This window comes from Callospermophilus lateralis, chromosome X, assembly GCF_048772815.1.
Source record: "Callospermophilus lateralis isolate mCalLat2 chromosome X, mCalLat2.hap1, whole genome shotgun sequence".
In the NCBI taxonomy this organism is placed as follows: Eukaryota; Metazoa; Chordata; class Mammalia; order Rodentia; family Sciuridae; genus Callospermophilus; species Callospermophilus lateralis.
Genome location: NC_135325.1, coordinates 50957101 through 50969159, shown reverse-complemented (window position 1 = coordinate 50969159; position 12059 = coordinate 50957101). Strand labels below are relative to the sequence as shown.

General features: G+C 43.5%; 1 pseudogene; it reads left to right on the top strand.

Moving 5' to 3' along the window:
* Positions 1 to 6811: 6811 nt before the first annotated feature.
* LOC143386829 (ubiquitin-conjugating enzyme E2 D2 pseudogene) lies at positions 6812 to 7233 on the top strand (annotated as a pseudogene).
* The last annotated feature ends 4826 nt before the right edge of the window (positions 7234 to 12059 follow it).

Sequence of the window (12059 nt, the reverse complement as noted above, 5' to 3'; positions counted from 1 at the left end):
GCAACGCCGTCTTTTCGGGGGCATTTCTCGAGGTCTTGGCGACGATGCCGCGCTGAGTGACGTTCTTGCTGGCTTCTCCTGGTCCTTCCGGATCCGCTGCTTGGCACCAACTTCGCGACGCCGGCCGCGGCCAACCACCTCCTGGCTCCCCTGCTCGCTTTGGGACAGCTGTGAGGCTGGGCTCACGTTCCTGGGCCACCTGAGGAGGCCCTCGGGACCCGGGCGCTGGCTGCGCCCCCGCCTAGGCACCATGAGCTCCGGGCGTCGGGCTATGGGGCGGGGCCCGCAGGGTGAGCGGGAGCACGGAGCTGGCCACAGGGACATTCTCGCGCCGCCACTGTGGCCACCGCCAGGAGCGCGCAGCAGAAGAGGAAGCAACCACAACGACCCAACAACCCGACAGTGCAGCCAGCAGCAGCAGGAGACCATTCTTTATCTTAGAGATACGCGCTGACACATCTTCCAGTAGCACACAGGTTTCCGTGGAATGAGTTAAAGGACGGCTCACAGAGTCAGGCACAGTGGCTTCAGCTGGAAGTCCCAGCTACTTGGGTGGCTGAGGCACGAGGCCGCCTGGAGCCCATGATTTCACAGCCAGCCTGGGCAAAGCAGCGAGACCCCATCTCATAAAAAGTGAAACGAAGGGGCTGGAGTTGTAGCTCAGTGGTAGACAGAAAAAATAAATAAATAAAGATGTGTGTCCATCTACAACTAAAAAAGTTTTTAAAAAATGAAATTAAAAGACATAAAATTTTAGACATTTGCAAACACGTTGGAGGAGGAATGAAACAAACGTGGCAATTTGTGAACAAGCAATGAGTCCAGGTGAAGGACATGCAGGGGCTCCTCACACTTTCCTTGCAATTCCACGGAGGACAGAGATTTTTAAAATTAAAATCTGGGGTAGACAGCATCACTGCATGCAAAGAACACTGAACAGTGCCTTCAAAAGTTTCAGTAGGAATTATTTTCAATTCTACATCCAGCTATTAATCAAACAAAAGGGCAAAATGACATTTTTCAGACTTGCAAATGTCAATGTGAATATTTAAGTGACTGTGAAGGGATCCTTTTACACACAGAGGTATCTCTTTCTGGGTTTAAAAACACTTATAATGGGGCTGGGGCTGGGGTTGTGGCTCAGTGGTAGAGCAATTGCCTTGCAAACATGAGGCACAGGGTTCCATCCTCAGCACCACATAAAATAAATAAGTAAAACAAAGGTATTGTGTCCATGTTCAACTAAAAATAATTTTTAAAAAACACACAACACTTATTATTTCCGGGCCAGGTAACACACATCAGTAATCCCAGCTACTGTAGAGACTGAGGCAGGAGGATTGAAAGTCTGAGGCCAGCCTGGGCCACTTAGCAAGACTCGCTCTCAAAAGAAAAAAATAAAAAGGACTAGGGATGTAATTATGTGGCAAAGAGCCCTGGGTTCAAAAAAAAGAGCCCCCCCCCAAAAAAAGAAAAACATTTATTACTTTTTAAAAGAAAATTCAAAACCTAGTTTCCCTGACAATCAAATACAGCCTGTGAATATTATTTTTTTAAAATATAGTAATAAGCAAACACAATTACCTTCATTTTTTCCTTATTGTTCATTAATTTAATTTGAACTACTTCCTTAAATAATCCATCCTGCCACTTAAATTAAATCCCATATGACATTTTGAAAATAATTTCTATTTTATTTTGCTTTAAGGCACTTTAAATTCCTGGTTCAAGTAAAACTTTTTCAAATACATCTAATAAATCATTTAAACTAATCTATCTATCTATCTATCTATCTATCTATCTATCTATCTATGTATCTGGCGTAGAGGAGGATATTACAGATACTTTTATTCCAATCAGTTGAAAATGTAGACAAAGGTCACCAAACTCTGGAAAACATACCTGGCCAAAACTGATGCAAGAAGTAGTAGCAAACCTAAATCATTCCATAATGATTGGGGAAGTATGTCAAAAATGCCTCTCCATAGGCCCAAAGGCAATGGGGCCAAACAAGAATGAACTGAACCCTCTAAAACAGTGGGCCAGAGTGAACCGTTTATCTTTATAAATTGATCTTGTCACACATGTTTTATAATAACAGAAAACTCACTAATATAGTATGTGTATATATGCAAGGGAAGAGAGAGAGGGGGGTTTTAAGGAATTGGCCTAGACAGATTTGGGGAATGGAAGTCTGAAATATCCAGGGCTGGCTAAAGGCTGAGAAACCAGGGAAGAATTACTGCTGCAGCTCAAATCTGAAGGAAGTCTGGAGCAAATTTCCCTCTTCCTTGGGGACATCAGTCTTCTTCTTTTAGGGTCTACACTGATTAGATGAAGCCCACTCACATTATGGAGGGCAAACTGCTTTACATAAAGTCTACAGATTTCAATATAAATGCCATCTTTAAAACACCTTCACGGCTACATCTAGATGGGTGTCTGACCAGATATCTGGGCACTGTGGTTTAGCCAAGGCCACATGTAGAATTAATTAGCAATCACAAGTCCCACACTCCTCAAGTTGGTACTGATGCAGACCTCTGTATACCTTCCTTAATCTTCAAATGAAGACATTGACAAGGCTGTATTTCTGCTGCCTAATAGGATACAACACTCCTGTGTACAACTAAAAATGCACTCACATTTTCCCCAGAAGAGGATGCAAAGTCCTTGGGAAATATGATATTCATTCTTCTTCTTGACTGCTGATGACTTAAATAAAATGATGTAAAGGTAACAATATTTAACTACTATGATGTAAACTCAATACATCTTACAGAATAAAAGACAAAACAGGGGAGAAAACCAAGAACATATATATAAACTACAAATAAAATATAAGTATATATGATACATATATGTGTATATAAATACATATACTCACCGTATATATTAGTCAGGGCTCTCCAAAAAAATGGGAACCATAGATTGTGCATGTCCATTTGTTTCTTCGTTTTCTGGAATTGGCTCATGCAATTACGGAAACAGGCACGCCCCAAGATCTGTAGAGGGATGTGGCATGCCAAAAACCCAAAGAGCTGAAGGTTTAATGCCAATCTGAGTCAGAAGGTCTCCTGAGGTCCAGGAGAGCCAGTGGTGTAGCCTAAGCCAAAGTTTAGAAGGCTCAAGACCCAAGAAGAGCTGATATTTCAGTTCAAGTCTGAAGGCAAGAAAAACTCCCACATCCCTGTTCAGAGGCAGGCAGACAGGAAGAATTCTCTCCTGCTTGGGGGTGGGTCAACTGGTTGTTCAATCCAGAACTTCACTGATTGGAAGAAACTCACTCACATTTTGAGAGCAATCTGCTTTACTCCGTCTACCAATTTAAATGTCAACCTCATCCAAAACAGAACCACCTCACAGAACCACCCATCATAATATTTGAGTATCTTGGCACATTGTGCCCAGTCAGGTTGCCTCGTGACCTTAACAATCAAAATACTGTTACACCTATTTATATATTATATATTTTATAAACATACACAAAAACATTCACAACAAAAGAAGGAAGTATATTCAGGACAATAATAGTCCTCATTTCTGTAAATGGGTCTCATCATCATACCTGGTACTTACAACTACTTTCCGCCACTCATTCCATGTTCTCTTTAGCTTTGTCAAGCACTTCATCTGTGGCAGTCACCCTGGGTGGCCTTTTACTTGTGTTATAAAAGCTTTCATTGCTGAAGTGTGGTTCCATTGTGTTTTTTAATTAACTAAATCAAAGGGCATGGTATTACTGAGGTGCCCCAAGGGGTCTCTCATATACCAGACACCCTTCCGTGCCTCCATTTCAGGATAGCATTCCAATTGTTCCCTTGGTTATCAGGACCAATCATTACCCACAATGAAGTAGTCATTACTTCATTTTCCTTTTGATTCAGAGGCCTGAAGAGCCCAAAGTAGCAGGTGGGAGTCTGAACTTCCAATTCAATGGACCCATTGCTGGGCCTCCTGGAGGGCGTATGTTGCTCACATTGGAACTAAGACCTCTGGGACAGCAGAGTTCATGAGGTCATAGGGACAAGAAGCAAAAGTTTTGCTGATGGATCACTAAGGTTAATAGTGACTGGGCCACTCCCATTTCCATCCCCTGATTTCTAGACCAGGGAATCCTGGCTATGATAGAAACAGCAACATATATTGGACACTGGATAAGAGTAGAAAGAGCATCCTGGAGGCAATTGCCCAGCTCTTCATGGATTGTGACCCATTTTGCACTTCAGCTTAATCTTCCTTCAAAAGGTTCTATCAATCCAGCTGCTTCAGGAAAGTGGGGAATACAGAAAGACCAGTGAATTTCCTGAGCATGGGCCTGTTACTGCACTTCATTTGCTATGTGCTGAGTTCCTTGATCAGAAGCAACTCCATGATGGTAGATAAGGCATTCTACAATTTCACAGAGGATAGGTTGTGCCACAGTACGGTGCTAAGAGAAGGCAGATCTGAAGCCAAAGTAGGTGCCTGTTGCAGTAAGAACAAAACACTGTCCCTTGCAAGAAGGAAGCGCTCCATAAAAATCAACATGCCACCGGGTAACTGCATGATCACTCTGATAAGTTATGACATATTGGGACACAGTGTTCGTCTCCACTGCTAGAATGTTGAGCTCACAACAGTGGTTATGGCCACGGCAGACTTGGGGAGTGGTAGCACACGTTACCAAGTCCGGGGTTCACCTCTATCCCCGCCAGCATGGCCGCATTGTTCATGAGCCCATTGGGCAATGAGAAGAGTGTCTGGGGAAAGAGAGCAAGTGGTATGCCCAGAAGGGGTCATCCTTTCCTCTGATTATTAAAATCCTCCTCTTCTTAGGTCTCCATTTGGTGGACAAGGGAAACAAACATCTTCATGTCTTTTTGTTGTATATTTTTGGTGCTGGAGATAGAACCCAGGGCCTTGGGAGTGCTAGGCAAAACTTTTACCACTGGCTTATACGCTCACCCCTTCTTCCCAGAGTTTTGTGCACTGGGAGGATTTCTCTTCATAGATAACCTACGGGGTTGTCCCAAAAAGGGTCTGTGTGCTGCAGCTCTCCAATTTCAGACAGTGCTTGCATATCACACAGCACCTTCTGTTAACCAGACCTGTCAAACTGATCCCAGGGAACTCGCCATGAGCCCATAAACACAGGCTGGCAGACAGAGTTGTATGGCAGGAGCGGGGACCACAGACACTTGGGCCACTTCATGTAACTTGTGCTTTCTCAGCTTGTCTGAGCCAAATCACATACACACCACTTCTGTTGTTTGATGGTGGAGTGTTGCCATGCACGCTCAGTGTTACGGCTGGTGGGTCAGACAGTACCCAGTTTGTGGTGAGACTAAGTGTACATCGTAACTTGATGGCCAAGTTAAAACGTTCAGTCTCCAGTAGGGTCCTGGTCCACAAGTTGTCTCTCAAAAGGACATAATGTATTCATGGAGGGTTTGGAAGGGCTTGTGCTCTAGCTCACCTGCACAATCTTGCTAAAGTATCCAAACAGAGAATCTCTCTGACCCTGGCAATTCAAGTGCCATTCGATCTGCTGGATGATACGGCCCAAGTGTTGGAGCAGGTAGGAAGGCTGCCTGGACCTGTTGCAGAGCCTCCTCTTGTTCTGGACTCCACTTAAAAATAGTAATGATTTGGGCTGCTCAGCAAAGGGGCAGAGTATCTCCTTCCAATTCAGAAGAGGTTGCTCCAAAAATCCAAAGAGACCCTCGACACATTGTGCTTCATTCTGTATTAGGAGAAGGGCCAGATGCAGCAATTTACCCTTCACTTTAGCAGGGATCTCTCGACATGAGCCACATACGTGAGCCCTTAGAAATTTCGTTGAAGTAGAAGCTCCTGAATTTTTGTCAGATTCATTTTAGAGCCTGTGTTAATCGGCTTTTCATCACCATGACAACATGCCTGGTGCGGACAACTGAAGAGGATGAAAGACTTAAGTGGGCTCAGAGCTTCAGAGGTTTCAGCCCATGGTTGGCTGTGTTGGTTGACTTGGGCCTGAGGGGAGGCAAAAGACAGTGGCCTAAGTGTGTGGTGGAGGAAAGGTGTGCAGATCATGGTAACCGGAAAAGAGATTGTGGGGAGGGAAGGGAGGAAGAGGCCCGAGACAAGAAATATCCTTCCAGGACACTCTGCCAGTGACTTTTCTCCACCAACCAGGCCACACCTCCCAATGATGATACCCAGCTATGACTCCCTCACTGGATTAATCCTACGATGCGTTTAGAATGCTCAGGGCCCCGTTGTTTCCTAAATGTCCCACCTCTGAACATTGCTGTGTTGGGGAAAAAGCCTTCCATACATGAGCCTTCGAGGGGCAAGCCAGATCCAAAACAAAACACAGCCTGTGACATGCAGATGTCATGCCAGTAAGTCCAGAGTAGCTGCTGCATCTTGCCCACTAAGTCCCACTAGCATGACATCATCAATATGACAGACCAGTGTAATGTCTTGTGGAACAAAAATTGATCAAGATCTCTTTGATTTAAATCAAGACGTGGTGCTCGGAGTAGACGGACCAGCTTTGCCAGCTGAAAACAAGCTGTCTCTGGTGGTCTGTACTAACAGGTATGGTTAAACATGCATGTGCTGTGTGGCTGTGTGGTATGTGTCAGCCCCGTAGGGCTGCAGAGTCACTAGCTGCCATCTGGGGAAGAGGCCAAGGCCACAGCTTGAGGCCCCTCTATGTGTTTCTCTGGCACAGCCCATGTGAGAAAAAGAGATAATCCTTCCCTGCCAAGTGGATAATGAAGAATTTGGGCTTGAACTTTGAGCACACACGAGATAGTAAGGAGCCAGACAAAAAGCACAGACTATGGTGCCGAAACAGATTTATAAGCAACTCAGTGATTTGGCCTGTGACCCTCCAGCACAATGTTCTGCAGGTCCAGTTGGGGATGATACATTTTGTTGTGAAACCACAACAAAACCTAATGACAGCCCATATCGAGGTGGTGTATTCTTTTTGACAATTCATTTTCCTACAAACTATCCCTTTGAACCATCTATGTTTGCATTTACAAGAATTCATCATCCACATATTAACAGTAATTTGTCTCAATATTCTAAGATCACAGTGGTCTCCTGCTCTATTTCTAAAGTTCTTTCATCCATTTGTTCGCTGCTATGTGATCCAAACCCAGATGACTTTTTTGTACCAGAGATTGCACAGATCTATAAGACAGAGATAAGTACAACAGAATGTATCAGGAAAGGACTCAGAAGTATGCCATGTGATGCTACCTTAAAGTAAGAATAACCTGCATTATAGCTGGAATAAACTTTGAATGACTCTTCCTTTTTTGATTTTCTTTTCTAGATGCTCCCCTATCAGACCTCATCTTTTTAAATGTTATTTTTCATTTACCTCCCACCATTCATTCACATGCTCACCTGAGAAGACTTAAGTTCTTCCAGCTTTGGACGATAAGTGCTTTAGGAAAACTGTAAAGTAGTTACAAGAGAACACTTGCCCAAGATTCAGAATTAAAAAGAAAAAAAAAAAACTGGAGCATGTGTATTATGTGGCCAATGTCTTCACACTAACTTGGTTAGGAGACTAAACCATTCCTCACTGCTCTAACATGCTGAGGAAATCATCTGAGGGGGAGATGGATGCTCAGTTGTCACATCAAAGCAAGCAGTATTATTCTAGCAGCATCCTTTTTGTTGAAACCTTCCACTATCAGAGATTTGACATACTTTATGCTCATGTGGCTGGAGAATTGGTATTGAATTTGTAGCATCAGCAGAACAGAAAACGTGATGTATTTTATACATTTCAATAAAGGAATGAGGGGCTGGGGTTGTGTCTCAGCGGCAGAGCGCTCATCTAGCACAAGCGAGGCGCTGGGTTCAATCCTCAGCACCACGTAAAGATAAATAAAATAAAGTCATTGTGTCCAACTACGACTAAAAATATTTTTTTAAAAAAATCAATAATGGAATGAGCTACTCTTGTCCCACAGAGAATGGAAACTGGAAGTCAAACACTCTTTGTATTCCAAAATACGGTCTCAAAACATTTTGTAATTTTAGCTTAAATTGTTAGGAGGCTTGGAGATATTAGTTAATCTATCTTCCAATTCACTGTTTAATAGAGTGCTGAATAAATGATGCAAGTTGTTAATAGATGAGTGATCAACTAATAGCTCTGCTAGTAGTTGATTTATATTTCTCCAATTAAGTTGCATAAACAAAACACATACACACAAACACACACACACACACACACACACCACATCAGTAACTGCACACAGGTACCAATGGATGTTTTAATCTGCCCAAGCAATGAAACCACTACCAATACAGTACCTGTGATTGGAGTCATCATTGGGCTAACCTTGATTTCTGTACTGGCAAATAGGCAAATTAAATGGTGATGTGCTGGGAATCACCATCCCTGTGTCCTTAAACTCCTCAGGGGTGGCACCGATCTCTGCAACACCACTAGGAATGCAGAATTGAATTTGGTGGACTCTTTTCCTAGGTGGAACTAATCCTGAAGCCTTCTGAGATGGGAGGAAAGCTGTTGGTTCTTTGTCTTGAGAAATGGAAGCATGCGGTACTGGATATGAAGGTTGAGAGCAAAGTAACAGGATTCATCAAAGTGGTAGAAAGGAAAAAGAAAAAAGCTGAGCCTCCTCACAGTTAGGGGTTCCAAGAGTTGGTTGCCCAGAGTGGTTATGGTCAACAGGTTTATATGATAATGTTAGGGGAGTTAGTTAGCCCACAGGCTAGAGATTGTAAAGAAGTGGGTCTTTGAGTCTAGTCACACCAGGATACCTGGTGTTCATGTGCCCCCTGTGCAATCAGGCTGTTGATCACATTCAGCTTCTTCTCAGGGACTGGTTCAGTGTTCTGGAGCATATCTTCTGGCTCTAATGGAGTCACTGGTTATGAGCTGTCTACTCCAATTGAAAACTCCGGGGGTGGGGGTGGGGTTTAATCCTGTCTGCCTGACCCATTTCTATCTCCTGCTCTCACTTCCACTTGACCTTTCCCACAATAATAATGGGTATTCCTCTCAAGGGGAAACAATGAGGGGATTCCACCAGCTGTTGAGTCTGTCTATACCAATTTTGCATATTGAGACTGGCAAAATAACCAGAAGTTGGGTTTTGAGATCCACTGGACCCACTAGATTCAGACCTGAGCTAAAACTTCATTGACTACCTGACCTACATCATCCCCAACTCTGCCTAGTGGACCACAGTGGCTCTTCTGGAATTGTTACAGGATTCTCACATAGAGAGATAAGGCACCTGGGTGTTCAGCAGGGAGCAGCATTTATTAGCACTAGCACTGGCCCAGCTGTTTTGTATCCAGAGTCTGAGCCCCGAGCACACTGGAGTGTTTTCTTATATACCCCCTGTTACATGCTAGTTCCTTTGTCTTCCCTATGTGATCACATACATCTTGATTGGGCACTCTGTAGTATAAAGTTGTAACATAGTTGTGACAGTGTCATGCACATCAAGATGACGGCAGAGTTGCGCCTATGCACCGAGTGTGCTGTGTCTCCTTTTCTTTACTTTGGTGGCGCATGTTGGTGGCGCAGGTGCTCATAGATATTGAGTGCATCTCCTGGCCTTTCTCTCTCTTCTGGGAGATCTCTTACCCCCTTTGATGTTCGAATTCCTTCAGGGTCAAAGAGCATCATCCTGATTCAATGGCTTCTATTTCCATAACATCATTACACATGCAGCCATGTTTCTTTCAAACATAGTCTCCTTTAGACTGGGGACAGACCTTATATCCCAGGGTAGCAGGCAGGATAGGATTAGGCAGGCCCCCAACGTTAAAACCACAACACTTACAAGTTTTGAATCCCACAAAAGTTGAAAACCTTCCTCCAAATAATTCTCCAGGTTTCCAAATTTTCAGATCTGGACCAGGCCATGGGTCATCTTTCTCATCTGGTCTGTAATTTCTTCTATGACCTTGCCTACATCTTCAATTTGTAAGCAACAGTTGCTCAGCTTAAACTTCCCACATACTCCCCCTTCAGAAGCAGGCAAGTAGTCTAGGAGGTACAGACTCAATGACAATTATATGTGCAAAAAAAAAAGTTTTCAACTTTTGTGGGATTCAAAACTTATAAGTGTTGTGGTTTTAATGTTGGGGGCCTGCCTGATCCTATCCTGCCTGCTACCCTGGGTTATAAGGTCTGTCCCCACTCTAAAGCCAAGTGGTTTTGATAGATAGCATTGTGCATTTGAGTACTTTGTGTGGCCAATAAATTGCAGGCTTGGGCAGTCTCATTAGTTATCGTTTCAACCACAGCCTACAGCCTATTGATGCGATCTAATATGTAGATGGGAGTTTGGTTCCTCTGGGACACATCCTCTGAAGAGGTGGCTGGACCATAATAGTGAATTATCCACTCAGGGGGCCACCTGCCATCTTTCCTGTCACCAAATGACAGGGCTTGTGGCAGCTCTCTTTGGACCCCTTGGTCTTCCTATACTGCGACTCCCAAGTGCTCCCTGCTGGTTAGTGGAAGGAGGAAAAAGGAGGGCGAATTGTCCACAGTATACAAGATTCAGACTGGGATTGGGGCTGAACTTCATAAATCAATGGATCTTGTTCCAAGTCGCCATCTGTGAGCTTTAAGCATAGGTGGCCCTTCCACATATTCAGTAGAGTCCACCTTGGGTTTTTCCATTTGATTTCTAAGGCAGCTTTTTCCCAGGCAAGTTTGAGGTTAGAGAAATTTGACAGGAGGTTGAGATGTGGTTTTGTGTGATTTTAGGATTCTCACCATTGGTTTTTCTGGGTAATTACATTATAGAATTTTTGTTCCAGATATGTTAAGGTCCCAACTGAAATGTTAAACTGTTTTCCCTCTTGGCCAAGACAATATTTCCAGTAATGAATTTGTGAGGAACCAATCACCAATAGCTGAATGGGAAACATGGTTCCACTATAAGGCTCATGGCGGGGGGCATGGAAAGCTAATGGAGCTAGACATGGCCACTGATCCCCCATATTAGTTCCTCCACACACATAGCAAAAAGAGACATTCAGAGATTGAAATGTAGTGTCTGCCAAGGTTAGGAACAGGTTTCTGGTCATTATGGTGATAGGAGGCAGGCTTTCCTCCATTTTCTCATAAAAGGAATGAAAGAATGGTGGGAGGAAGACTTAAGCAAAGCTGTGACCCACTGGAGGTGTAGAATGGCTCCTGTGTCAGTGCCTCCTCTAGCTGTACATATACCAACCTGGTGCCCAGGTTTCCATCAGAGCCTCAGGGTCAAGAACAGTGAAATGAATACACACCTAGCTCCCCATAAGAATCTATCATTTAGCCAAGCCTAAGCCCTATCAATTTCCACCAGACTTTCTAAATAAAAGGCCACTCATAAGGGGTCATCGAATGTGCTTGGCTATAGGCTGCCCTAAAAAAAAGAATAGCAAAATTGACAGGGCTATAGGCTTCCTTCCAGTTTACAGTTGGCTGTAGTAACAGCGTTTTGAAACAGGGCAGTTTTGCTCTTACTCTGCAAAGTGAACCATGTAACACAACTCCAAGGGGGACCAAAAAAAAAAAAAAAGAAAAGAAAAGAAAACCAAAATCCCAGCATAATCAATACACATGGACCACAGGCTCTTTTGCACATGTAATTGTCATTGAGCCTGTACCTCCTTTCCCCAGATAAGCCTCCACATTATGTGGTAGACGTGTGGTTGGTCACAGCAATTGCCCAAGTTTTGTTAATGACCCCACATGCATCAAAAGGTACTGACACTGGCTACTTTAGATTAGTGAACTGAACTTTGTAAATCAATGTATTCTATTCCAAATCGCCATCTGCGAACTTTGGACTTCCAGCCACTCCTCAGTTGGGGAACACTGAGGGACAAACCAAGTATATTGAGCTCCCTGTTGGCAAATAGAAGAGGTGGTTTATTATGTCTAACATCCCTGAGACCATTCCCTGGATAAATGGGCATTTATATATATATATATATATATATATATATATATATATATAGAGAGAGAGAGAGAGAGAGAGAGAGAGAGAGAGAGAGAGAGAAAGAGAGATACAAATAGATATAGA